Source organism: Canis aureus, chromosome 18, assembly GCF_053574225.1.
Source record: "Canis aureus isolate CA01 chromosome 18, VMU_Caureus_v.1.0, whole genome shotgun sequence".
NCBI classification, from domain to species: Eukaryota; Metazoa; Chordata; class Mammalia; order Carnivora; family Canidae; genus Canis; species Canis aureus.
In genome coordinates this window covers 23,103,477-23,131,337 of record NC_135628.1, presented here as the reverse complement: position 1 = coordinate 23,131,337, position 27,861 = coordinate 23,103,477, and the positions used below count along the sequence as shown (strand labels likewise).

At 38.5% G+C, this 27,861-nt stretch overlaps 1 long non-coding RNA gene across 2 annotated transcripts in view; it reads left to right on the top strand.

Annotated features, from left to right (window-relative positions):
* The window catches only part of LOC144288302 (uncharacterized), a 29,990-nt gene extending 13,276 nt beyond the window's left edge, over positions 1–16,714 (top strand). For both annotated transcript variants that reach the window (XR_013356263.1, XR_013356264.1), the window contains exon 2: positions 16,551–16,714. This is a non-coding gene — a long non-coding RNA (uncharacterized LOC144288302). The remainder of the gene's footprint in view (positions 1–16,550) is intronic.
* The last annotated feature ends 11,147 nt before the right edge of the window (positions 16,715–27,861 follow it).

Genomic DNA, 27,861 nt, shown 5'->3' with positions numbered 1-27,861 from the left:
TAAGAGTAGTTATGAGATATATGATGAACAAGAAAATTGAGGGGAATCAGGGAAATACAAATCAAAACCACAACGAGATACCACCTCACACCAGTGAGAATGGGGAACATTAACAAGGCAGGAAACCACAAATGTTGGAGAGGATGTGGAGAAAGGGGAAGCCTCTTGCACTGTTGGTGGGAATGTGAACTGGTGCAGCCACTCTGGAAAACTGTGTGGAGGTTCCTCAAAGAGTTAAAAATAGACCTGCCCTACGACCCAGCAATTGCACTGCTGGGGATTTACCCCAAAGATACAGATGCAATGAAACGCCGGGACACCTGCACCATGATGTTTCTAACAGCAATGGCCACAATAGCAAAAACTGTGGAAGGAGCCTCGGTGTCCATTGAAAGATGAATGGATAAAGAAGATGTGGCTTATGTATACAATGGAATATTAGCCATTAGAAACGACAAATACCCACCATTTGCTTCAACGTGGATGGAACTGGAGGGTATTATGCTGAGTGAAGTAAGTCAATCGGAGAAGGACAAACATTGTATGTTCTCATTCATTTGGGGAATATAAATAATAGTGAAAGGGAATAGAAGGGAAGGGAGAAGAAATGTGTGGGAAATATCAGAAAGGGAGACAGAACATAAAGACTCCTAACTCTGGGAAACAAACTAGGGGTGATGGAAGGGGAGGAGGGCAGGGGTGGGGGTGAATGGGTGACGGGCACTGAGGGGGGCACTTGACGGGATGAGCACTGGGTGTTATTCTGTATTGGTAAGTTGAACACCAATAAAAAATAAATTTATTATTTAAAAAATAAGAAAATTGAGGGGAATTTACCTCACTAGTTATTAGGACATACTGTAAAATAGAATAAGATACATTAGAATGTATCAAATCAATATACAAAAAGATCAATGTAACATAATAATTTAAAAAATCAGTGGAACACAATAAAGATTCCAGATGTCAGCATCTTTGCAAAATTGATACAGAGCAAAGATGGTATATCCACTAAGGGGGAAAAGGATGAGTTATTTAATAGCCAGGATTGGCAGAACTGATTATTAATCTGAAAGAAACATATTAAAAATACAAAAATAAATTATAGGCAGCTTAAAGATTTAAATACAATGATAGTGTTATAAAAAATAAATAGTACTTCATGTACAATTGAGGGATTCAAAGCGAACTTCTTAATCAAGACTAAATCTAAAAGATAACATATATGTTTGACTATATACACAGTAATATTTTCCTATGATGAAAGATATTATAAAGTCATTAAAAATGAAAAAAATCTGAAAAAATATTTATAATGTAGAGATGATACAGTTAATATCCTTACTATGTAAAGATATCTTTCAGAATGACAAGGAGACAAGTAACATATTAGAAAAATGGATAAAGGAACAAATAACTCATAGAAGAGAACATCCAAATAGTAAGCAGATCGATGAAAAGATGCTTACTTCATTACAAAGTACCAAATTTTATATATACACGCATATACATATATGTATGTATCTATAATTAAAAAAATATATTTTTTATATATATATATACACACACACTCATCAGACAGGAATAAAAGCAACACAGTAGAATATAGGGGAAAGAGTACTATCGTATATTGCTGGTAGAAATGTTAGCTAATAAGAACTTTCAAAAATAATCTAGAAACATCTTAAAAAATAAACATATTATTTGATCAAGCAATTCCGCTTCTAAGATTTCCTATAAAAATATCAGCATGAATATGTTAAGGATATACATATAACATTGTTTCAGCATTATCTATCCCAGCCAAAATTAGGAAGCAGTCATCATAACATAAAGGTATGCTTAATATATAAGAGCTGTTAAAAGGAAAAAATGATAACTATATTATCTGACATAGAAAATTTCCATGAGGTATCTGTTGAATAAGAAAATCAAAAGAAAAAAAAAAAAGAAAATCAAGATGGAAGAAAGGGTGTATGTAAAAGACCACACCATATTTTGAAGACATTGACAAAATACCTTATAAATGTATATATAAATGCGTGTGTATATAATATGCACAAATTATATATTACGAATATGTATATATATCTATCTATCATCTATCTATCTATCTATCTATCTATCTATCTATCTATCTATCTAATCATATATATAGAGAGAAGCCTACACAATAGATAAATTACTAGTCTCTAGTCTTACCTGAAATAAAATGGAATGGGAGCAATAGGAGATGATCCAGCTTGGGAAAGCCAGTCTTATCAAGTCATTTCCTTTTTTTAAGAAAAGATGTTTAGTGATTACCCATTTAACTTAGACAAAAATACAAAGTCTCAGATGATTTTTATCCCTAAATATCTCTTTAACCTTACCTTGCCCACTCTTTCTTTTCACTTCTTATATCCTAACCACTCTGACCTTCTGAAAGCCTAGAATATATAAAGCTCTTTCCCACCTCAGGCCTTTGTACTTGGTGTTCCCTATCGCTAGAAAATTCTTTCATGAAGCTTGGTTTCTCGTTCTCTAGTTTTCAGTCACCACCTAGTGATGCCAACCTTAACCGACCACTCCATTCTTTATTACAATGTACTGTATATTTCCTTCCGTAGCACTTTCTTAAGTGCTGTTTATTTTGTTTTTTATTTGTTACTTATATATTGTCTGTTTCCCCCTTTGGCATGTAAGCTCCAGGAAGGCAAAAAGTACGTGTGTTTTGTTCACCACTATGTGTTCCTGGCACCTAACACAGTTAGTAAATGCTGAATGATCCATCTTCACACACAAGGTAGACTCAATCAAGCAAAAGACCATTAAGTTTCTGCTCACTCCTCAGCAACATCCACACCCCTACTTCCTGCACTATTCCCTACCTATGCTGTGCTCCCATGCTTTGTCTCTTCCTCAGAGACCTCACTCCATTAATTATTGGCCTCTTTTCCATATCTTCAGCTTTTCCTTCTCTTGAATACATGTATTCATTCTAAAGAAAAGAGGGGGAAGTGGGGATGAAACACTTTACTTTCTTCTAATAAAATATACTTGGAGTTGAAGAAACTCCATGAATTACACCTAGACATATAGTGAACTCAAAGAACATCAGAAACTAAGAGAAGATCTTGGGATTTGTTGTTGTTGTTGTTGTTGTTGTTGTTGTTGTTGTTGTTTACAAAAAGATCTTAAAAGCAGCCAGAGGAGAAAAACAGGTTGCCTACAAAGGAACAATGACTAGATTGACAGCTTTCTGTTCGATGATAATGGAAGCCAAAATACATGGCAATAATGAACATAGCAATAATAAAATGGTTGCCATCTTAGGACTCCATATCTAACAAAAATATCGTCCGAGAATGAGGGGAACATAAAGACATTTAGACAAACAAAAACTGATATTGTTTGTCATCAGCAGAAATTCTAAAGAATGTATGCAGAAATATAGGGACAGAAGATAGGATGTAAGAGGAATGAAGAGCACAAAAGTGATACATATACATAGATATGGAATATAACAGAGGCGACATTACAAATCCGTAATAATCAGCAAAAAAAAAAAAAAAAACCTGTCTTCTCAAGAAATGGATCTAGGAAAATTGAGTTATGAAAAACATGAAATTGGATCTTTTCCAAATAACATATATGCAAAATTGGACCTTTTCCAGATAACATATTCATGTATATAAATACAAAAGACAAAACAATAAGACTTTTAGAGTATACCATAGAAACAGTTTTATGACTTTGGAGTAGAAACGTATTTTTTTAAAGAATCTTTAAATGAAAATGGTTGAATTTTAGCATATTAAAATTACAAAGTTCTATTCATCAACAGATACCAGAAAGAGAATTAAAAGACAAGCCACAGCTTGGGAAGTGATATTTGCAACACAAGAGATAAATAAAAGGTCAATATCTAAAAATATAAAGAACATCTACAAATTAATAAAGATATAACTTATGACAAAAGTGGGCAAATGATTGAGTAGACATTTCACAATGAAGATTGTGGTCAAAAATACGTGGAAAATGTCATGCCTCACAGCAATCTCCCAGAAAATGAGTATTTTAATGGATAAGAATGGAAAATGGTGCATGAGGACTCCCAGGCTCTATCTCCAGGCCTTAAGTAAACGGCTCCTGCATTTCAAGGCCACGTCCTCACTTCTGAAATGTGCCTGAAGTTTTATGTTTGAAAGACAAGTTTCAGAAGAGGGACATATTTAAGTGGAGGCTGGCGGCTCAGTTGGTGGAGCATATGACTCTATATCCTAGGGTTGTGAGTTTGAGCCCTATGTTGGTTTTAGAGATTACTTTAAAATCTTAATAAAAAGAAAAAAAAAGAGGAACCTTATTTGAGATAAGGAATTACTATTTCTTAGCAAATTAATGTGATTTTTTTTTACTGAGTGAAAATATGAGGTAAACTTTATCCTCAATGAAATGTGCAAGCATAAGATCTCAAATAATAAACATTTCCTTTAATGAAGGTAGACATTTGTGACTTACCAATCTGATGAAGGTTTTATTTCCTTGTTCTTGCCTCTCTCTTTCCCATCTCGTGTTCTCATCTCATATTCATTTACACCACTCCCATCTAACCATAGCTCTGACCTCTCTACATTTTACAATACTGTTTGCAATTTTTTGATGGATTTTTCTCCAATTCATAATGAATATTTTTGGAAGAAAAAAATCAACACAAAATAAAATTGACAGTAGTTAAAACTGCACATGGTGAAATTTATTATGACTAAAATTTGATGGAAATTCTATCCTTGTCAAAGTTCAGATCTGTAGAGTATAAGCTGGATGAATTGAATTGGTTGCAAATAATGGCCTCAAAAGAAAACATGTGCAAAAACTATAAAGAATAAAATTTGATAGGAACACAAACTCAAGCAATGAATCATGTCTTTGTTATAAGAGTTTCTCTTTAGAAAGGAATTGATCTCATTGAAAATAATATTGGAAACATTAAAGAGGGGGAAATGGGAATATCATATATTTTTTCATACAGAAAAACTAATAATTAAATTAGTTCCATGCAGTTGGCTCTGAAAAATACTGCATTGTTCTGATTAAAACAATTTTATCCAGTTTAGTGAAGTGTGTTTTCCATGGACTCATGAAATCATTTTTGTACATAAAAATAATGTATTACCTAGCACTGTATAAATTTAAAGATAGTAAATGTTTGCTAATTACCTGATATCAATACTGATACTGATTGATATGCTGCACATTTTTGCAACTAGCATTTACAGAGTGCCAGCTGTATACGCTTCAATGTACTAAGCACTGGCAATACAAAAATGTATAAGACAGATTTCTTCCCCAAGAAATTAACATGTAACTAAAATTGAAAATATAAGCCTAAAATTGTTTCATTTTGTTTTACTTTATTTGATTCTGTTTATAAATCTGCGCATTTTTTAAAAAGTGCACATGGTTAAAGATGTCACTTGTAAATTATTTATTCATTGCTCTGCTATAATGTAATCTCTTCAAGGCAATATCCTCTCCTGAATTTTCATTTATTTAAACATACGTGTGGACTCAAAAACCAGTACCAAAAACCTCTAAAGCATTACACTCAAAATATGAAGTTGGTATTTTGCATTCTGTAACATCCTCCTCTTAATTTAGCCTGTCAAAGTCCGTTTATCCTGTCAGTCCTCCATAAAGTCAAACCATTAATTTCCTCAACTGTCAGTGTACATATCACTTTCAGGATAAATCTATCAAATGGAACCTGACATCTCCCAGGCTTTGCCATCATTAGATGGTGATTAATGTTAAAAACTTCCATTTGTCTTAAACACTCCCCTTTCTAATTCAGTAATTGGATCAAAGATAGAAGATGTTGTGTTAATGGGCACTGCAGTCTTGTTTTCCAGGTGGCTCCTTCAGCTCCTGAGATAGGGAGTCTGAGGCTCCTCCAAACTGTTGCTAGCTTGAAGCTTCAATCACAGTCTACCACTGGTCTTCTGCCTCCACAAGGGTAACCCCAGGACTCTGGTACTCTGTGGTGATTTCCTGTGAATAAAGCCCAGGATGAATGCATTTCAAACTTTGGCCTGCAACAGTTAATTAAGCTCCCAGACCCTCATCTTTGAAAACTTCTCTTGTACTGTATTAAATACACTGTACTAAAGTGCATTAATTACATTCTATTAAAGTGTATTAATATACTGTACTAAAGCTTAAAGCTTTATATTAGATTCCCACCGTTCCATTGTTCATAGGAAATAAAATCCCTTCATGATCTGGGTCCTACCCAGTCCTGCAGCTTCTTTTAAACTCTCTCTGTCTGTTTCTCTAATCTAGCCTCATGGCTTACTTGCAGACATTCAAATACCCTGTGCTTCCCTTCCATGGGTCTTTGCATTTCTCTGCCTGGAATGTTCATTCCCCCTATCCTCACCCAGTTCCTCTCTGATTAAGGATCGTTTCCTCTGGGCCACTTGCCCTAACCGCCCACAGTAGTGTTATATGTGGTCAAGTGCTTCTCCCTCACCACTTGTGGCATAATTGTCATCACTTGTTTGCTTGACTACCTGCTTAATGTTTATTCCCTCTCATTCAACAGTAAGCTTCATGAGAACAGGGAATGCTCTGGCTTTTCACCATTCTCTCATCATAGCCATAGTACACACAAGGGTTCACTCAAAAACGCTCAGTACATACCTATAAATTGCAGTGGGGTTGTATTCAGGTCACAGTCTGAAAGGGTTACATTTTTTGTGTATATGTGAACAGGAGTGGAGTTTATGCCATGTGATATCCTTTCTGAGCATCAGCTGATCGCCGGAGCTAGCAAAGGCCTCTACCAAACGCATTTAGGTCTTCAGTGGTCCATACTGGCGGGTCCATTCCCAGCTCACTTGCCTACCTGAAAGCTCAAAGAGTAAAAATGGGCAGTTGGACCCAGTACAAATAATTATAGGTAACGTACCTACTGAAATGTCCTGCCAAGAAAGTCTAAGCCAATTGCCAGGTATAAAATTAGGAATTCAAGTGTTCTTGAAAGCACCAAGTTTTAAAATGTAATCCTGACTCTGTGTTCACTTTAAAAAAGATTTTCTATGAGGGTTTGACAGTCTTAACATCAGCATAATTATCGATTCCTGATCTGCCTTGAATTTGATTGCTTTTACTTAGTATCTAAGGGTGGGCAGAAGCATATTAGACCTTGGGTTTGCAGAGTAACTACTATTTGTTCTTTGCCCCAATTTTACTGCATGAGAATTGGAGCCAAAGATTGAATAACTTCTTGTCCAGAAGGCTCTGTACTTGGCTGGTTGTGGATGTCTCAACAGGACACATTCAGATCTGTCCATTTTCTTTGGTGCCATCACTACAACCTTAGTTCAGGCCACTATCACTCTCACTTGGTCTAGTGTAATAGTGTCCTTTTTTTTTTTTTTTCTAGTGTTCTCTACAATTCATTCTTCACTTTGCAGCCAGAGAGGTCTTTATATATCAAATAAGATCATGCATGCCCTAGCCCAAACCTGCCAATGGCTTCCCATTTAATCACATCTACTTATTCTACCAACTAATAAAAGTGTTAAAAATCTTCCAATTTTAATTGTAGATTTGTTTATTTATTCCTTTAGTTTTTTCAGCTTTTCTTCATGTATTTTGAAATTCGATTATTACATACAAATTTAGAATTTATTATATCTTCTTAATGGGTTGACTCTTATTATGAAATATCCCCTTAATCTCTAATAGTACTCTTAGACTTAAAGTCTACTTTGCCTGACATTAATGTACCTGTTTCTGCTTCCTTATTTCTAGAATTCATATTGTATATTTTTTCATTCCTATATTTTAAATTTACCTATATTTTTATATTTAAAGCATATGTGTTGTTAACATCCTATAACAATCTCAACCATTCTGAATCTCAATCTTTTACCCATTTTTATTGGACTAATTAGCCCATTTATATTTAATATAATTGTTAATACAGTTGAGTTTAAGATTACCTTCTTGATACATTTTTCTATCTGTATTATCTGGATTTGTTCCATTCCCCTTCAGTGCTTTTTTAGGTTTGCTAATTGTTTTTTATTATATTATTATATTATTTTATTTCCTCTACTGACATTTTAGGTATACTTCATTTTTTAGTTTTTGTTTATTTTTATTGAGTTCTCTGAGGTTATAATGGATAAACTATATTAACAATATAACCTAGTTTGGAAAAATATTACACTATTTCAAACATAGGAACCTACAACAGTATGCTTCCACTTACCCCCTTCTGTCCTTGGAACAATTATTATCATACATTTTTACATCTACATATGTTATAAACTCCATAATACATTTTTATTATTTGCTTTAAACAATTATTTCTTAAGAAATTAAGAGAGTGGTGATGTCTTTTATATTTATTCACATATTTATAATAAATGGAAGTCTTCATTCGTACATATAGGTAAGAGTTTCTACCTTATATTACTTCCTTCATTTTCCTGAAGGACATTTTGACTTAGCAATTTGATGAAGGCAGTACAATGATCCCCTTATCTTTCCTCTATCTCTCCCTCCCCCATCTCCTGTCTTATCTCATATTTACCCAACCTACTCCTATCCCTCCAAACCAGCATATTTCTATATCTTTGAATACTTCTTGCAGTACAGTGCTGCTGATGACAAACTCTCTTACCTTTTGTTTATCAGAATGTATTTTTATTTAGCATTCATTTAGTAGGGGGAAGATTGTTGGATACAAAACTCTAGGTGACTTTTTTTCTTTTAGCATTTTAAAGATGTTCCATTGCCTTCTAGCCTACCTTGTTTCTTATGAGAAGACAATGTTAATTCTTATTATTGTTCCTGTATATGTAGTATGTTTTTGGTTTTTTGGCTGCTTTTAATATTTTCTCTTTATTTTTGTTTTTTGGCAGTTTGGCTGTGATGTGCTTTGTGTTTGCACTGCTTGTTGATTTGGGAGGTACTTGGATCTGTGGGTTAATATTTTTCATCAAATTGGGAAACTTTTGGTGAGTTACTTTTTCAAATACTTTTCTTTTCCTCCTCGGACTCCAATTACACAAGTAAGCCTGCTTGATAATATCCCACACATCACTAAGGCTCTCTTCCATTTTTTCCAGGCTTTTTTCTCTCTGTGCTTCAGTTTAACTAGTTTCTATTGTGTTGTTTTGTTTTGTTTTGTTTTGTTTTCCTCTTATACAGTGTCCAATCTGTCCTTCAGGGCACTGTTTGCCCTTTGAAATTTCTCTTCAGCTCACAGTTTCACAATAGCTGTCTTCAACCAGACCTCGTAGGGTCTTACCCTTTGTGTGTGTGTCTTAATATTTGGTCAAAGACTTAAGGGGACTTCAATGCAAATTTCTTGAGTTCATTCTTTGCATAGTTCCTTCTTTTCTGGTGCATTGCCCTGTAAATGTCCAGCTTCCCTAGTGTTCCCACACTCTGATCTTTGCCTACTCAGCTCAGTGAGATTGGTATGCTCTGTTCATCCTCTAACCCTCTAGGCTATATTCCAGAAAGTGCACCCACACAGAAAGCCAAGGTGATCAGGAGATTCACTTCATGTATTTCCCTTCTCTCAGGGGTTTGATGTTTTACTCTGCCTTTTATTCAATATCTAAAAGTCATTGTTTATATGTTTTTCTGTTTATGTAGTTTTTACTATGATAAGACTAATTTAGTACCAACTACTCTGGTTGCCCCATCTCATTTAGAATAAAATTCAAACTCCTTGTTTCTCTGGTTTATAAAGCACAGTTTAACCTGGCCCTGCCTAGTTCTCTGATTTCATGAAGTACCATTCTCCCCTTTACCTACCTATACTCTATACTGGGCTCCTTCCCACTCCTCAGACATACTGCTTGTTCTTACCTTAGGGCTTTAGCACTACTCCCTCTTCTGTATAAGATGCTCTACGCTCTAATTGTCACATTATGGTCTCTTGCTAATTATTTAAGACCATCCAAATTAAAGTATACACCTAGCCATTGTCAGAGCAACTTGTTTTATGTATTTGTAGAATGTATACCATATTCAGATATTTTTGTTTGTGTATTTTATTTATTTTTCTCTTGGCTTATTTACTGTCTTCTTTCATTAGAAAAAGTATCCATGAGGATAGAAATGTTCTCTGTCTTTTTTATTGCTGTATCTTCAGTGCTGGGACTGTGCCTAATAGATATGAAGTATTCGATAAATACTTCTTAAGTGAATAGATAAATTAATAAAGCCCATTTTTCTTCTTCATTGTTTCGTACCTTCCTCTCAAATTACCACAAACTTTAATGGAATATTCAATCTCATATAACATGGATGATGGTGAGGAAGATAATAATGATCATGCCTGATATTTATTGAACTGTTATTACTATGTGCTAGATGCTGACCTAAATGCTTTACCTTTATTATCTCATTTAATCCTTATTACAACCTTATGAGGTATCTGATATTATATTGGCATTTCAGATAAGAAAGTAGGCACAGAGAAGTTAAATGTCTTTGTGAGTGTCTCACATCTAATCATTTTGCCCAATCTCTAGTGTTTATCATTCTGGCAAACTTCTAGGTTGCTATGGTCCAGGCTCTGATTTTTATTTCCACATGACTGGATCTGGGTTTTATACTGCCTTTGAGATACACCCAGGTCATGCTAGTCTCTAGCACTAAAATATCATGTACCACATCTGTTGTCTATTACTCTTCCTTGCCAAAAAAGAAAACCAAAAAAAAAAAAAAAAACCCAAAAACAAACAAACAAACAAAAAAAACCCAACTCATATTGTGCTATTGTATCCAACCCTCATGTTTCTACTGTAGCATAAATATGCTTAACCAGCTGTTGCTAACGCTTTGTAATGCTTGTGACAACTCTACTGAGAACTTCCTCTTAATGGAGCAGATGGTGTGAAATCAAGCAAGCAAGTGGAAATGTAGTGACAGAGCTGAAGGAGGGAGAGAGATACTGGTCAATGCTGCTTCTTTTTTTCTTTTCCTTTTTCTTTCCTTTCTTTTTTTCTTTTTGAGATTTGAATCTAAGGCAGGTTATATTCAAGTCTCTATGCTTGTATTCCAAAGGCAGTATAAGATCTGGATATGAGGTTAAAGGAAAGAAGTTTGCAGGAGTGGGAGAATGGTTAAAAGTGTTTTACAGAAGTGACTGACAAAATCACCAAAATGAATATGTTCCTCCAAAAAGCAAATGGATTTGAAGAACAATAGAAAACATTGAATAGAGTTAAGGATTAAAGGAATAAATCAAAAGAATAATAATTTTCCCAGAGAGAGTAAACAACCTATCCGATACCAATGTTAATAATAACCATCTTAAATAAATTAAGAGTTGCAGTTTTGAACAACTTAAAGAGAGAAAGGTGAGAGTCAGACAGACTGCATAAACCCCATACCCAGTGCTTACAAGCTATGAGACCCTAGGCAAGTTCCTTACCCTCTGTGAATTTGAATTATCCTTTGGATAATAAATCCTATCATAGGATATGAAAAAGGTAAGTTTGGGGTAGAGGATGGTTATTTGAGGGACAAAACATTTACAACAAAACCAGTAAAGGGGTACTCCCATAAACCCCAAAATACAAGTAGGTGAAGACAAACTTTTGTCATTCACAAACCCTTCAGGGCAGTAGGGTGAGGTTTGGGGAGGGCTTATGGAGGAGAGGGGAAAGAAGGAAGCATCAGGGTGTCCAACAGACTTGAGAATAGGAGAAACGCCAAAGAAGCAAGAGTATACACTAGAAAGCACAGCAAGCCATGGAGAACAGCAGTTACAGCGAGGAGAGATTTTGCCAATTCATAGTGAGGGTGGGAAAGAGGCCCCTGGTCAGAGATTCTGCTGAGTGGAGCAGTGAATTCCCTCTTTCTATCCTTGGTTAGCAGAACATTCACGGTTTCAGGGAACCTAACAATGCCAAAGGCTGTATGAAATGCACACTACAAGGAGCATTCCGAAATTCTCTGTTAAACTCATATCAAAGATTTCAGTGTTTTATAGATCAGACTATAAAAACATTAATTTCATTTCCTTTGAGACCAAGTCTCAAGTCCCCTGGCTGCAAGACCCTCTAGGCTGAAAATGGCCTGGATTCCATGAATTGTTGTATGAGCTTGCAGAGCTATCTACGTTGTCCTTGGGCAAGATTTATGCAACATTGGCTATTGCCAGCTTATGGCTGTACATTGTGGAAGAAAATAATCCAGAAAAGGGGGGAAAATTTATGATCCAAGTAAAGGAAGGAAGAATTACAGGAGTGATATGCTTTAGTTGGTCAGGTCAAAGGGGAAGAGGTGGCTGTGGATAGGATCATTAGGGATTCCTTTACAGGAACTGGAATGCAGGCAGATGCATAGAGGCGGATACTGGCAGGTGGGTAGATACTGTGCTGGCAACTTTTGCAAGTTCTCATAGTGCTTCTGCTTTCTCAGTTAAGTAGGAAGCAGTGTCATTAGCTGAGAGAGAGGAGTGGGGAGGAAGTGCTAAAGGTTTGAGGAGAGAGGAACAGATTATGCAATTGTCATTTAGGGGAGAGAGAGAGAGTGACTGCCCAAGGAGAATGTGGTATGGTTGCCAGGTAGCCCATCTTGATCAAGTTTATATTAGGCATGACTGGAGATAAGCAGATCCACAAGAGGGAAACCCAATGGTCTCAGGAGGGTGTGATGATTAATTTTATGTTGATAGGGCCATCAGGGGCCCAGACATTTGGTCAAACATTATTCTGAGTGTGCCTGTGAGGGTGTTTCTGGATTAGATTAACATTTGAATCAGGAAACCAAACAAAACAGATTGCCCTCTTAGTGTGGGTGGGCCTCATCCAATCCACTAAAGACCTGAGCAGAGCAAAAATGCTCAGTAATAGGGACTCTGCCTGCCTGACTGTTTGAGCTAGAACATTGGTCTTCTCTTGCCCTTGAACTGAAACTTATATCATCAGCTCTTTTGGGTCTCCAGTTTGCCTGCTATTGATCTTGGGACTTCTCAGCCTCCGTAATTGCATAAGCCAATTCTTTATTTAATCTCTGTATCTATCTATCATCTATCTATTTATCTTTCTATCATCTATCATCTGTCTATCTCCTATCGTTTCTCTTTCTCTAGAGAACATGACTACCAAATTAATGATTTAGTGATTGTGTTAGAATGGTAGTGGTGGCTTACCCTGGCTCTACTTCCTCTGGTGGGAGACATGAGGGGCACCCTATGGGTGGACCCCCAAGGTGTGGGACATGAGACCCAGAAAATGACCCATCCCCCAGTAAAGCTTGTTTTCTCTGTGTTGCTGGCTCGACCCAGGAATTAATGAGAGCGTGGAGATGGGGCTCTTTCTACTTCATAGTTTATGTCTCTTGAGTTCTAGACTTGGTTGTGTTTTTTGCACATTGTCTTTCCTCCTATTTGCCCCATTTTGCTCTCCATCTTCCAGCCTCCCAGCTTACTGGCAGTCTGGATGATGGCTGCAGACTATGAATGATGCCCTTTCTCTGACTAAACCAAATTCAGACAATAGCAGCTGGTTCCTAAGGGCCCATTGGCCCTATGCCCAGAAGTGCTGGTAGGAACCAAAGTCTCTGAGGCTCAGTTAGGTCAGACCGGGATGCCATAGCCTCCAGGCATGTAGTCTCACTTTCTTTGTGACCTCTGTGTGCCTCTCTGGGGAAAGGAATAAAGAGTGTCCCCGAGAACATTTCCCATGTCACTTCCCTCACACACAGGTGGGCCTTCCCCAAAGGGAGGTACAGGCCTAGGACACTCCTCTCAGCTATACCATGGGTAGCAGGCAGCCCTCCTGCTTTTGTATGCCCTTGAATAAAGAATAGCTTAACATTTTTAAATAATTGGGGAAAATCCAAAGAAGAAGAATATTTTGTGACACATGAGAATTGCATGAAATTCAAATTTGTGTCCATAAAATGTTATTGGAAGAGAAATATACCCATTTGTTTAGATATTTTCTGTGGCTACTTTCTTGGGCAAAGTTGAATAGTTGTAGTAGGGACCATTAAAAAAATTTACTATCTGGTCCTTGACAGACAATTTCTTGTAACCCTTGTTCCATGGCATGGTACTTCATTGGAGCCCAGAAGGACTGGGAGAAGCCAAATTCTCTGGGACCAGATGGGTTAAACTTGGGAGCCATAGCCACTTTGGCTCCGTCAAAAAAAACAAAGAGCCCAATGTCTGGGGTTCTTCACTGAGAAGAATGAGAGAAGATAACAGGTAGTGACAAGCAAATGTGTTTACTTCATACACCAAATTGAATATATCTGTAAACATATTGAAAATGAAATCTGGAAATATTTTTAAGAGCTTTAGTTTATTTTACAGAAAACCATAAGGCCTCAGAGATGCCACCAAGAGGTAAAGTCATGTCCAAAGTCATGTTCCATGTACACAGCTGGTTAGTGGCTGAGACCAGACTAGAACTCATTTGCTTTCACTTCCTACTCAACACTCTTTCCTTAGCCTTCTATATTATAGTCTTTGTGATGCTTTGGGGATCAGAGCCTATTCCTTCAAACTATGCTATGGCCAACTTCCCTTCCTGCAAAGTTTGCCATGAGTCTTAATATGGGGACATCTGGAACCCACTGAAAGCATGTGTGGTCTTAGGTTGAGAAGTTCCCATTTCTGATATCAGGCCATCTATTAATAAAACCAGAGAATCTTTAGAAGCAGTTTCTTCCAATTACCTGGAACTTCTGGTAGGCGTAAGGGTACAGAGGAGCTTTTGCCATTTGAAAACTGTCCTCTGACTTCAGATTTCAGAGTCCTTTCCAGTGACAGCCTCTCAAAAATGCCCATGTATCTAATTAAAAATATAGATTTTTCTGTTGTGAGAGAAAGCCAAAATATAGCTTTAAAATTTGCTTGGCCAAGTACATTTAATAATACCTAAATGCTCTCATGTGTTAAATATTCTTCCATTTTCTCCATAACCACTTACAATAAATATTGATGATTGTCTAACTTCGAAAATGGCTATGTACATAGGAAAATATTCATGTGTGTCTCATTGATTTTCCTGACAGGGCCAAATGGAGCAGGTAAGCCAATTTAACACAACCAATTTCCAATTTTGCACAGACTGAATAGGAGAAGTGCCATGGAAATGAATAATCAATCTTACTACCATTATTATTAATAATATTTAGCTCACATACAGCTCCTTCCATTTTTTAAGCACTTCACCAGCATTAACAAATTTATTCACTAACACTCAAGGGAGGCATTTTTGTAATGGGAACGAGAGGCCAAGAGAGACGTAAATGGCCTCCTTAGGGCTAAGGAACAGTTTGGGTATCGTGCTGCAAAAGCGGTATAGCCTCTAGTGAGTCCCAGACCCCACAGGATTTCCTACTTCCTTAAATACTAGAGAAATAATGCAACCTAGGGGACAAGTATAATTTTTCAATCTTACTTTTATAAGATGTGTATTTCCCATAAGAAGAACGGCATAATAAAAGCTACTATATTTCAAACACCTACTATGTGCTTAACACATACTGTTGGGTAACTGTTGGGGATATTGAAAGAAAAGAGCCTCAGCCCTGAAGAAGCTGGGAGATTAGGGAGGGAGAGAAAGGGAGATGAATAACCAAACAGCACACAGTGAGATGAGGGAGCTCAAGGGAGAGAGAGAAGAGAGGCACAGCTGAGCGGAGAAGGAGCACCCAGCACACTGTGAGCATGCTCCCCGAGAAAGAGATGCTGGAGTCCAGCCCCACGGGGTGACTGAGCATCAGGGCAGGGGATCTGAGCAGATCACAGATCAGACACTGTGGAGAAAGGGGAAAACATGGGGAAAAGGTGGCCTGGAAGAGCACTATGTCCTCTTCAGCCTAATGAGAGTGAAGGCTACTTGTCTGAGATGAAGATTTTGTGATGCTAGGGAAATAATTGCAGTGTCTTGTATGCCATCGGAACAGATTATATTCTCCAAAGATAGCTCCAATAATATCTCCCATGTCACCCGATCTTCTGTAACGTGTCCTTGCCACCCTCTCCCATCCAGAGGTAAAGTTATATCCCCTCCTACTGAATCCTTAGGTGGGCTTAAGACTGCCTTGAACAATGGCATCTGGTGGAAGGATGCTCTGTGACTTCCGAGGCTAGGTCAGTGAAGGCAGTGCTGCTTCCGCCTTGTGGGACACTTGCTTTTTGGAGTGCTGAGCCATCAACTAAGAAGTCCAACTAGGCCCTCATATTGGTGCTCAGACCACCAGGCTCAGACCACAAGTAGTTGCTCAGACGAATGGCACCAGCTGAGATCCCAGCCAACAGCTAGCATCAGCCTGCAGACATATGAGTGAAAACACTTCCAGATGATTCCAGTCCCCAATTGTCAAGCCACTGTGAGCTCTTGAGTCTTCCCAGAGGAGACCCAGATACAGTGGAGCACAGAGAAGCTATCCCTGTTGAGACCTATTTGAATTCCTGACTCACAGAATCCACAAATGTAATAAAATGGTTGAAATGGGGGTGGTTTGTTATGGAGCAACAAACAGCTGTGCTACAGACTTTTTTACTTTATTTTCAGGCAATGGAGAATCACTGAAGGATTTTTAAGGGCGTACACTGTCATCAGCTTTTGTGTCGAAATGTAGGAGGAGGGGGATCCTGTGTGAAATGAGAAGACCACCTGACTAGTGATTTCAGTATTTCAGGCCTAAGGATTGTTCTTAGGTAAATCTTGGGTTATCACCTTTCTCTGTCAATGTTGGTTGATTTTGTCAGTCACACTTGTCTTCCTGTGGTTCAATGATTCTCATTCTGGCTGCACATTAGGATCACCTGGGGAGTATTAAAAAATATCCCATTTCCTGGGCCCCACCCCAGATCAATTAAATCAGAATATCTGGAGAAGTGGGACTCCAACATTGGTATTTTAAAAGTGTCCCTAGGTGATTCTAATGTGCATCCAAGGCTGAGAGCCACTTAGTGAGCTGTTCACCAACCATGCAGACTGAGCTCAGGGACAAGTGGCTCATGCTATAAATCTGAAACTCAGTTGCAAACTAAAATTACAAATTGCTAAATTTGTTATACTCTCTCACCTTGGGGGAAAAAGAAGTTTCTAGACAGTAAATGCTGGTTACCACTGTAGAACCAAAGGAAAAGTTACAGACCTGAGGCCACATTATGAGAAAGATGTGAGGTCTTGGGGTGAATTTGTGAAAAGAGGAAGAGTGAAAGCTCTCTTTTCACAAGATTTATCTATTTTCAGTGGAGAGCTCCTTTCTCTAAAACATAGCTTCCCAGCATGGTTTGATGAAGCATCTCTTCCAGCAATTTTCTTTTCTTTGACACGGCCCAAGCCAAAATGAATCAGTTACATAGCTCTAGTGCATGTCTGTGGAACTGGATAAAAGAATGAGAAAACCTCCCCTGTGTGCATGTGCAGAGGTGAGGGGGCATATGTGTGCAGGTCTAGGTCATAATGTTGAAATGTAATGGGTAGGCAGGAGGGTAGAGAAAGGAACTGACTGGAGAACGAAGTCGAGAATGCCTGTGATCTGGAGCAGACCATGTGCCCTCTCTAGACTCCAATTTCCTCATCCGTATAGGAAAATAGGATGATCCTGAGGTCCCTTCTTTAACTGGAAACTATGGTTCCATAGTTGGGTACCAGAAACCTCTGTGGTTTGCTCTGCAATTGTCATTCTGCCCCAGACTAGCGAGTCTTGCTTCACAATAGCTCTTTGCTTTGTGTATTAACCCTGTGTTTCCAGTGCTTTGACATCTGGGGACTTGCTGATCCTGGAGAGACTGCCCCTCCCAGGGCTAGCCAACTGCTAGAGATAATAGAGATACCTGCCAGCGTACTTTTCATATGCAAACCAATCTAGAGCCCACACCCCAAACACCTCCTTTATCAGACCCCGCTAGGGCCCTCACACTCTGGGCCCCTAGCCACCTGCTCTAATCAGGACCAGGTACTGGACAACCAGGGACAGCCTTGTTGCCTCAGAGTCCTCAGAAATTATCCAAACTAGCAAACCCTCAGCCTGCTTACCCTGTTGTGCCCATTCCTTCCTGCGGAAAACACACTCTTGTCCACGTTTTCCCCTGTCCCGATCTGCATCCTGACTGACCCCATTCTTCCGCACATGTTCCTTCTCTTGGGATCTGTGAGTGTAACCAGCTCTTTTAAAGGGCAGTCATCTTCTGATCTGCTGGCTTTGCCATACCTGCACAATAATAAAATCTACATTTTAAAACTCTCTGACTAGAGCATTCTCATTTGTAAGTCACAGATGAGAATGGTGACCTCCCTCTCAGTATTCCTGACAGCCACACTGATCACAGAGACACAAATGCAGTTCGCCAAAGCATAAGTGCTTGGAAATTATAGCAATGTTTCAGACTAATACATAAAAGCACCTCTGAAGTTTGCATGGTGTGATGGGCTGGTCCAGGCACCTGTTTCCCTCACCCTTAGATCTGTACAGATTGCCAAGGAAATTGTCCATGGTGTCACAGCTAATTGGGATGGAAATTGGGGAAGTAAATGTAAATAAGTCCTCCAGCATGACCCAGCAATCATGGCAGGGATGCATTAAATAAATTGACATTAACCCTTCTAGACAGACTCTCTGTGCTCAGTGGCACATGTTCCTATCATCGCAGCAGTCCATTATGCCTCAAGTTTGGTAATGTTCCCCATAATCTGTATCATAATGATACACAGATATTGTATGAGAGGGACCGACAGCCTCCTCTCAGCTCCTTGTTTTCATAGCTTGCACAGCAGGATTAATTTCACAGCTTTTAGTTTCATGACATTCAAATACCAACAATTGATTGGGGGGGAAGGGAGAGACCCAAGTTTATTGGAAATATCAGTCACTGCAAAAAATCCTGGAGGAAAACTCGCCACTTTGTGAAAGGTCACCAGATAAATAATTGCCTTCTGAATTGGGATAATTCCTGTTGTCATTAAGCCCCAGCAGAGATCTAATACGTGTTAATACTTCTGCTAAATGCCGAGAGACAGCAGTGCAGTGGCAGTCACAAAGACAATGAAAACTAAGCACTTGATTGCCTGAGTTGGAAGGGTTTTGCTTTTTTTCCTCCTTTTTTTTATGCATAAGGTGATATTATAGCCTCCCTGTCTGTGATGATAATAATTTTATCCCTGTAAACACAGTTGATTTGGGTCTTCACTCCTAAATGATGACCCACATTGCCTGCTGGCAGAGGCTTCTCATTCCAGCCTCACATGTTCCCACCCCCACCACCAGGCAACAACGATGATATTCACCAAACCACCAAACGATGGGATATTTCTAAACCATCCTTCTGTTAAGTGGTTGCTATAGATTGAAGTGTGTCCCCCCTCCCTCCAAATTCATATGTTAAAGCCCTAACCCCCCACTCTGTGGCTACATATGGAGATGGAATCTTCAGGCATCCATCTGCAAGCCAGGACAAGAGCTCTCACCAGAGACCAAAATGCTGCTGGACCTTGATCTTGGACTTTCCAGCCTCCAGAACTGTGAGAAAAGAAATTTCTTGTTTAAGCTAGATAGTCTAAGGTATTTTGTTATGGCAGCTGGAGCAGCAGACTAACATAGTGGCCTTCTCGAAAAGTGGAAAAAAGATTCTCTTGCTTCTCCACTGAGCAGGACTTCACAGCCAGCAGACCTTGGACATAGCTTGACTGGCAGAGATGCAAGACAGTTTCACTAAGGAGATCTGCCTGCAGAGAGGGAAGCAGTCATTTAGCTTCTAGCCACCCAAGCAGAGGCAATGGGTGAGGATGGTCAAGGGCACCAAAAGTCATCTAAGGAAGGGGTCATGTGCAAAAGCTCTTGTTACTAGACATTGCAGTGCCTGTGTGTAAAGGTCTTTTTGTAAGAGTTCTCTAAATTAGACAGAGGAAGAGGGCATGTCATTATAGGTGTGTGTCTAGGTAACAGGTTAGTTGAAGCACTGACAGGATTCAATTTCCCCTTAGAAGCTGATCCTAGAATTATCCAAAGTGGTCAGTCCAGCTTACTGAGCCATGACCCCTCTGGCTGCCACAGGTTGTTTCTGTGCTCTGCTACACAAGTGGGCCAGCCTGTGGTTACCTGGTGAATCTCTCTTTATACTATAATGCTCAGGGGGCTCCTACACTGAGCCTGTAACCATGCAGTATGTATTGCACGTCCCAGAACTGAAACATGAGTGTTACAGGCACATGTCTGCCCGTGGGGTTGGAGTCTTTTAATCATGCATGAGCATATCATGTTTAACTTATAAGAAACACCTGATTATACCACACAAAGCAAAATAACATGGGCACATGTAAACGTGTGCATGTGTTCCTTATTCATTTCTTCCCCCAGGAAACGTACGAGATGGAGAAACCATCTTTCAGTGACCCAACATTTCCTGAGCACCCGCTCTAAGCCAGGTGCTTTATACAGTAAAAGCTAATGTTTATTGAGTATTATGTTAAGATCATTACATGCATTACTTTATTTAAACCTGACAGTGACCTCACAAGGAGTGTATTATTATCCACCATTTACAGATAAAGAAACTGAGGCTTGCAGAGGGTTAGTAGCGTAAAAAAAATATAAAAAGCCTTGCAGAGGGTTAGTAACAAAATCAGCCTTCAATCCAGGTTCTCCTGTCTGTAAATGACCCTTGTATCTCATTAAAACTCACAGTAACCCTTTGCAGTAGGGACTATTAGTAAAGCCTATTTCATGGACCAAGCCAGTTACTTACCCCACATTACATAGTAGAAGCAAGCCTCACCCAAACCTGCACAATTCCACAGCCCATGTACCCTCCATTAAATGGCCAAGCCCTATTGTAGTACACACAGAAATTGCCCCAGAGTGGTGCCTCTCAAAGTTCAATTTGCATTAGCATTTACCTAGTGATCCCACTCCTAAGTATCTACTTGAGGAATGAAAATCTATGGCTGCCCAAAGATTTGTGCACAAATGCTCTTAGCAGAATTATTCATAATAGTTGGAAAATTTAAAAAAGCAAATGCCCATCAATTGACAAACAGATAAACAAAATGGAGTCTTATCCATACAATGGCATGTTATTTGGCAATAAGAAAAAATGAAGTGCTGATAATGCACAACATAGATGAACCTCAAAAAACATTATGTTAAATACAAGAAGCAGGCAACATGCAGGAGACCACATATTGTATGTTTCTATTTATATGAAATATCCAGAAAACACAAATCTGTAGACAAATCAGTGGTTGCCTGGGATGGGAATGGAACAGGAATTTTTTTTTTTTTTTTTTTTTTGGTGTTGGAGACCCGTTTAATGTGGACGCTCATGGAACAGGAATTAATAGTAAATGGGCAGGAGGGATCACATTGAGACAATAGAAAATGTTTTGTGGTGGGGCACCTGGGTGGCTCAGTTGGTTAAGCATCTGTCTTTGGCTCAGGTCATGATCCCAGGGTCCTGGGATCAAGCCTTGCATCCTGCTCAGTGGGGAGTCTGCTTCTCCCTCTCCCTCTACTCCTCCCCCTGCTCAGGCTTTCTCTCTCACTGTCTCTCAAATAAATAAAATCTTAAAAAAGTTTTATGATGATTTATGACTTACAGTGATGACTGTACATCTTGCTAATTTCACTAAAAATTGAACCATACACTTGAAATGGGTGAATTATATGAAATGGGTGAATTTATGATTATATGATGTAAAATATGCCTTGATGAAGCAGTAAAAAAATATTTAGTGTGCAATTGAATCATCTTGAGGTCTTATTGAAATGCAGATTCTGAGTCAGTAGATTCGGTGAGGCCTAAAATTTGCACTTTTTAATAAACTAAGCAATGCTGATGTTGTTGGTCCAATGTCCATACTTGGGTAGGTAGGAGACAGATTTCCAAATTCCTGCTCCTCCAGTTCAACCAGCCTGGACAGATTACATCTTTGCTTGGTCTTTGTTTATGATATGGAGCACCCTCAATGTTCTCTCTTGATTTCTCATTTGTACTGAACTGTCATGATTGCACTATGTGAAAAAACTTTATTTTCTTCATTCTTTCCTTTGTTCATCTAGCGTGTGGCAGGCTCACCCAAGGAGCTGTTGTTTAACGTGCAGATTCCCTGACCTGCTTCTGAAATTCTGAATCTGTTCAGCCTAAGAACTCTGTCTTTTTAACAGGCCCAAAGGCAATTCTTGTTATAAATTCTTATAAACAGGCAGTTTAAGGATTATCCTTTGTGAAATGCTAATCTAAACCAGAATGGTTCAATAGAAATATAATGTGAGCCCATATGCAATTTTAAATGTTCTAGTAGCCATATTTTAAAAACTAAAAAGAAATAGGTGAAATTAATTTTAATAATATATTTTATTTAATCCACTAGATACAAGGTATTATCATTTTTAATATGTAATTGATATTTTACATTTTTATTTTGGTCCTAAGTCTGAAATGTGGTATGTATTTTTAAGTCACCACACATTTCAATTCAGACTAACTACATTTCAAGGACTCAGTTTTGGTCATCCATCCCAAACCTCTTGAGTCATAAACTCTGGAGATGGGCCCCAGCTATTTGTGATTCAACAAGCTGTTCAGGTGATTCTGATGCTCACTGAAGTTTGAAAACCACTGAATGAGGCTGTTGTCTTTTGAACTTGGCTGTACGTTGGAATCACCTGGAAAACTTTTTTAAAAAATGTTTATGGGATCCCTGGGTGGCGCAGTGGTTTAGTGCCTGCCTTTGGCCCAGGGCGCGATCCTGGACACCCGGGATCGAATCCCACGTCAGATTCCTGGTGTATGGAGCCTGCTTCTCCCTCTGCCTGTGTCTCTGCCTCTCTCTCTCTGTGTGTGACTATCATAAATAAATAAAAATTTTAAAAAAATGTTTATGCATGGATCCCAGAAATCACAATTTTAAAAAAGCCTTTTATATGATTCTAATAGACAGAAAACAATAGACATCTCTGTTATTTTTAGCTTCAAAGTCAGTTACTGAGCCCCATCATCGTCATCCTGTAATATTTCAGAATCTTCTCATCAAACTCCCCATTTCCAGATTTCTTATTTATTCTGCCTTAACTTGTAGACAAAAGTAATCTTTTAAATCCACTCTTCAATTTCTGTCCTAAAAGGGAAATCTCTTTAAAAATCCGCATCTTTTAGCTTCTGCACCATGACTGCCAGTCTCAAACTGCTGTTTTACTCAGCAACATATATCCTTTTACCCCACCTCCCACAGCCTCCAGGGATCCAGACTCACCTTGGAGCATGGGCCCACTTATGGCTCCCTCCCACTGCATATGTAACTCCAGGGCTTTGGATACTTCTCTATGCCTTTTAATTGAGCTTTGGCTCCCTCAATCCCTGTATTTCAGATTCTTGAAAGCCCAAATCTTCCCCTAAAACCTTTTTCTGGGAAAGAGAGCAAGGAGAGAAACTGAATTCATGAGGCCCTTTTCCTGTCATTGCTAACAGTTTCAATTCTGGTAGATCTTCACTTCCACACATTCTTGGATTCCAGCAGTTTACTCGAAGGATGGTGAATCTTTGGGAAGTCCATCTGATCATCTGTGAAAGGTGTGAGAGAGAATTAAAAATCCAGTCATACTCCCATGTCATAAATTGTTAATGAAATAGCAGTTGCTTTGTATGTATGTGTGCAGCCCACAAAACAACATATGTGTGTTTATGCGTATGTAAATGTGTATAGTTGAAGCACCCTCTAGTGGAACACCTAGAGAAGTCTCATTTTCTGAAGAAACTTACCCTCAAGAAAAAGAACAGGGTATTCTGAATTTTTTTCTGCCTAGAGTATCATGAGAAATGAGAGCGTGAGTCTGCAGCATCTTCCAAGTTGTGGTAGGATACCTGAAGTGTTGGCCAACTCAAGTGCCTTCCAGTTCCTGCTTGGTGAGAAGGGATGTGAGCCAAACTGGCCTTTCTTGAGGGCCTTACATGGAGGCCTTAGTTTTTCTGCCAGAAGTGTATAAAAGCAGTGTTTGGAGGTTACAGCTGCCACAAAGAAAGATTTTGCACATTACTATGGGGTTGCTTCAATTCAAGAAGCTGCCTATCTCCATTTCAAGCCAGGGGATAAAGATGGATTATTCATTATTGGGATTACAGAATTAACATCAGGAAGAGGACAAATGTGGAGCCCCGTCCTACTTTTATACACTAAATAAATTCCAAATGAAAACAAAAGAAATAGAAGAAAGCAGTGGAGATTATATCAGAGTGGTGAATGCCTGGCCAAGTATAATCTCAAATCCATAAAGGCATAAAAGAAACTTGATATTATGACTTAAAAGTAAAAATTGTCTGCATGACAAAAAAGTGCCATAAACATATTCAAAAGATAAATGGCACCCAGGGGAAAATTGCAAGAGATAGCATAAAAGGATAGTTTCCTTAATATGTAAGGTGTTCCTATAATCCAAAGACAAAAGGCCAATAGTCTAACAGAAAAAAATGGACAGGCGATATGAACAGGTCACAGAAAACAAAAGAAACATTTAAGTACTTTAGCATACACAATCATGCTCCCCTTCATGCAATAGTTGTTTTTGAGATTAGAGAGTAGGGTAACATATTGAGTACAGCATGCATGGGGAAGCAGACTCAATTATATGTGGAAGTGGAGACTATAAATTGGTAGCTATACCTGAAGAGCAATTTTGCAAAACTGTCAAAATGAGCAGTAGCCACACACATTGACCCAGCAAACCCACTTGTAGGAATTTACCTTACAGATATGCTTGCAGATATGTGAAATGTTGTGTGCACAAGGAAATCTATGGCAGCATGGTTTAAAAGAGCAAAATCCTAGAAACACTCTAAATGCCCATGGATAGTGGATTGATGAAATAATTCATAGTACATCCATACAATAGAATACTATGTAGCCGTGGACTCCATGTTCCCAAGAATGAGTCAGCTCAGTATGTGTAGTTATGGACTGATCTCCTAGACACATGAAAAGGCAAGGTGCAGTAAGGATGTTGAGACTTTCCACTACACTCCACTACTTTATTATTATTATTTTTTCATAAATTTATTTTTTATTGGTGTTCAATTTGCCAACATTTAGAATAACACCCAGTGCTCATCCCATCAAGTGCCCCGCCTCTGTGCCCATCACCCAGTCACCCCCACCCCCTGCCCACCTCCCTTTCTACCACCCCTAGTTCGTTTCCCAGAGTTAGGAGTCTCTCATGTCCTGTCTCCCTTTCTGATATTTCCCACTCATTTTTTCTCCTTTCCCCTTTATTCCCTTTCACTATTTTTTATATTCCCCAAATGAAAGAGACCATATAATGTTTGTCTTTCTCCGATTGACTTATTTCACTCAGCATATACCCTCCAGTTCCATCCATGTCGAAGCAACTGGTCACTCCATTACTTTAAAAATGAGAACTGCTGGGGCACCTGAGTGGCTCAGTCAGGCATCCAACTTTTGATTTTGGCTCAGGTCATGATGTCAGGGTTGTGGGATTGAGCATAGATAGCATCAGGCTCCATGCTGGGTGTGGAGGCTGCTTAGGTTTCTCTCTCTTCCCTCTGCCCCCTCCCCTACTTGCCTGTGTGCTCTCTCTCTAAAAAACAAAATAAAATAAAAAAGAGAGAGAGAGAGAACTGCTAAGAGAAATTTTTCTCAAGTCTCAGAATCAGCTGGTGATCTTTTTTCAGCTAGTGATTTTTTTTTAAATGTTTTTGGTGTTGATGTTTCGTTTTACTTTAAATTCAATAGTTTCAAATTATTGTAGAAGGAATACATAGAAATGATACAAGAACAAACAGCCTTTATGTTAGAGACACTATAGTCATATAACTGTGTTTTCCTCTGTATTAGCTGCTAGAGAGCTCAGAGCCACATTAGGTGTCCACATCTTTGGATGTATGGCATCTTGGGCATGAATATTTGGTACTAAATTAAACCCTGGCTTAGTTCTATTTTTTTTTCAAACTTTCCTAAACCATTATTTTACATGTATTGCAATAAACTACTTCAAATACATCTTGTAATGAAGCAGGCATATTTTTTAAAAATAGCAAAAAGGAAGCAAAGTGTGGAAAGGAGTGTATAACAAGCTACCATTTGCACTGAAAAAAAACATGCATATTCTCACATTTCATAGAATATCTCTGGGAAGACAGTATCTCTGGCTACCTGAAAGAGCTAGAGGACAGAAGTGAATGGGATCTAATAACTCTAAGTTATTTTGTATTTTAATGTTATGCCACATACATATGGTTGGTTGATTGTTTTTAAAACATTTTTAAAAGTTCTTCTCCCCTTTACTCTAAAGAGCCACTTGGTTGCTGCAAGATCACTCTTGTGGTTACCGCTGTTGTACCAACAGGAAGAGGTGTATTTAGAGAAGAAATTGACCTACCTTCGCCCCCTGAATTTCTGTTGCTGTGTGGACTCACCAGTTACGCTGTTTACTCTGCAGGCTGAGCTGAGATGTCTATAAATATTCCCATTGTATTAACAGAGGGTGAAAACTTGGCCCATCTCCCATAGTTTGCACTTTGAAAAAAAGAAATTTGAGGTAAATATAATTTTCCTCCTGTACTGAAAGTTAAGATTCTTAACAGGGGAAGGACAAAGGCATGATGAGTTTTCTATAGTGAGGCTTTCACTTTCATTGTCTACTAAGCCCCGCATCCATGTAAGTCCATAGCAGTGATTTATTTTTTAAAAGTCAGGTTTATTGAGGTATGACTTACATACAATTAAATTCATATAAATTATATATAATTAAATATAGTTTTATTTTTAAAGAATATACTTCAATAAGTTTTGACAAACGCATACAGGATATTTCCATCACCTCTAAAAGTTCTCTCTTTCTTCCTTATAATCAAACTTTCCCCCACCCCTTAATTTGGAAACAATTTAACACATACAGAAAGTCTGTAAGATGGTACAGAGTTCTCATACATTCTTTACCAGCTTCCTCTAATGGTGACATCTTACATAACCATGATATACTGATCAAAACTAAAAAATTAACTCTGTTAAGTTACTATTAACTGAACCATAGACATTATTTGGATTTTACCAATTTTTTTATCAGTAATTTTTCTATTCCAGATCTCATCTAGGATCCCACCTTGCATTTAGCCCACATGTCCCCTTTGTCTCATCTGTGACAGTTCATCCATATTTTCTTGTGTTCTATGACCTTGACACTTTTTAAGAGTACGGGTCAGGTATTTTATAGTGTGGCCTTCAAGCTGGGTTTGTCCTATGTCCTCACGATTAGACTGAGATTATGGATTTGGAGGATAAATACCACAGAGGTGAAGTGCCCTTCTCATAGTATCATATCAGGGAGACATGATATACCCATTAGTATTGGTGATGGTGGCCCTGTTCATGACCAGTTTTTCTCACAGTTGTAACTGTGAGAGGGAGAGAATCTGTACACACTATTTGGCCACTGCCCTCCTTTAGGCCAGTTTCCTTCTGGTGCACACTCATTCTCTGAGTACTGGGTAAGGTCCATGAGAAGTCTGCAGGTACCTGTGAACTTCTATTGTGTCCGCAGCTCCCCAGGATTCTATACTTTCATCATAGTTCACAACTTGGTTTTTGCAACTACTTAAAGTTTTAGCTGAATTCTTCTTATTCACTTGTACGGCCCTGGAAGCTCTTCCATCCATGTCCACACCACTGAGCCAGTGCTTCCCTCCCATCTCTCCTTGGAAGGCCCTGTCTTTTCTTGGATTTCAGGCTGTTTGGTTTCCTACAACCTCAAATCTTTGATGGTTTCAAGAAGAGTTATGATGTTGTTTATCAAGGTTTTACTTGTTATAAAGAGTAGCATTCTTCTCAGCTTTTTATATTCTAGGAGGAAGCAGAAACTGATGTACTT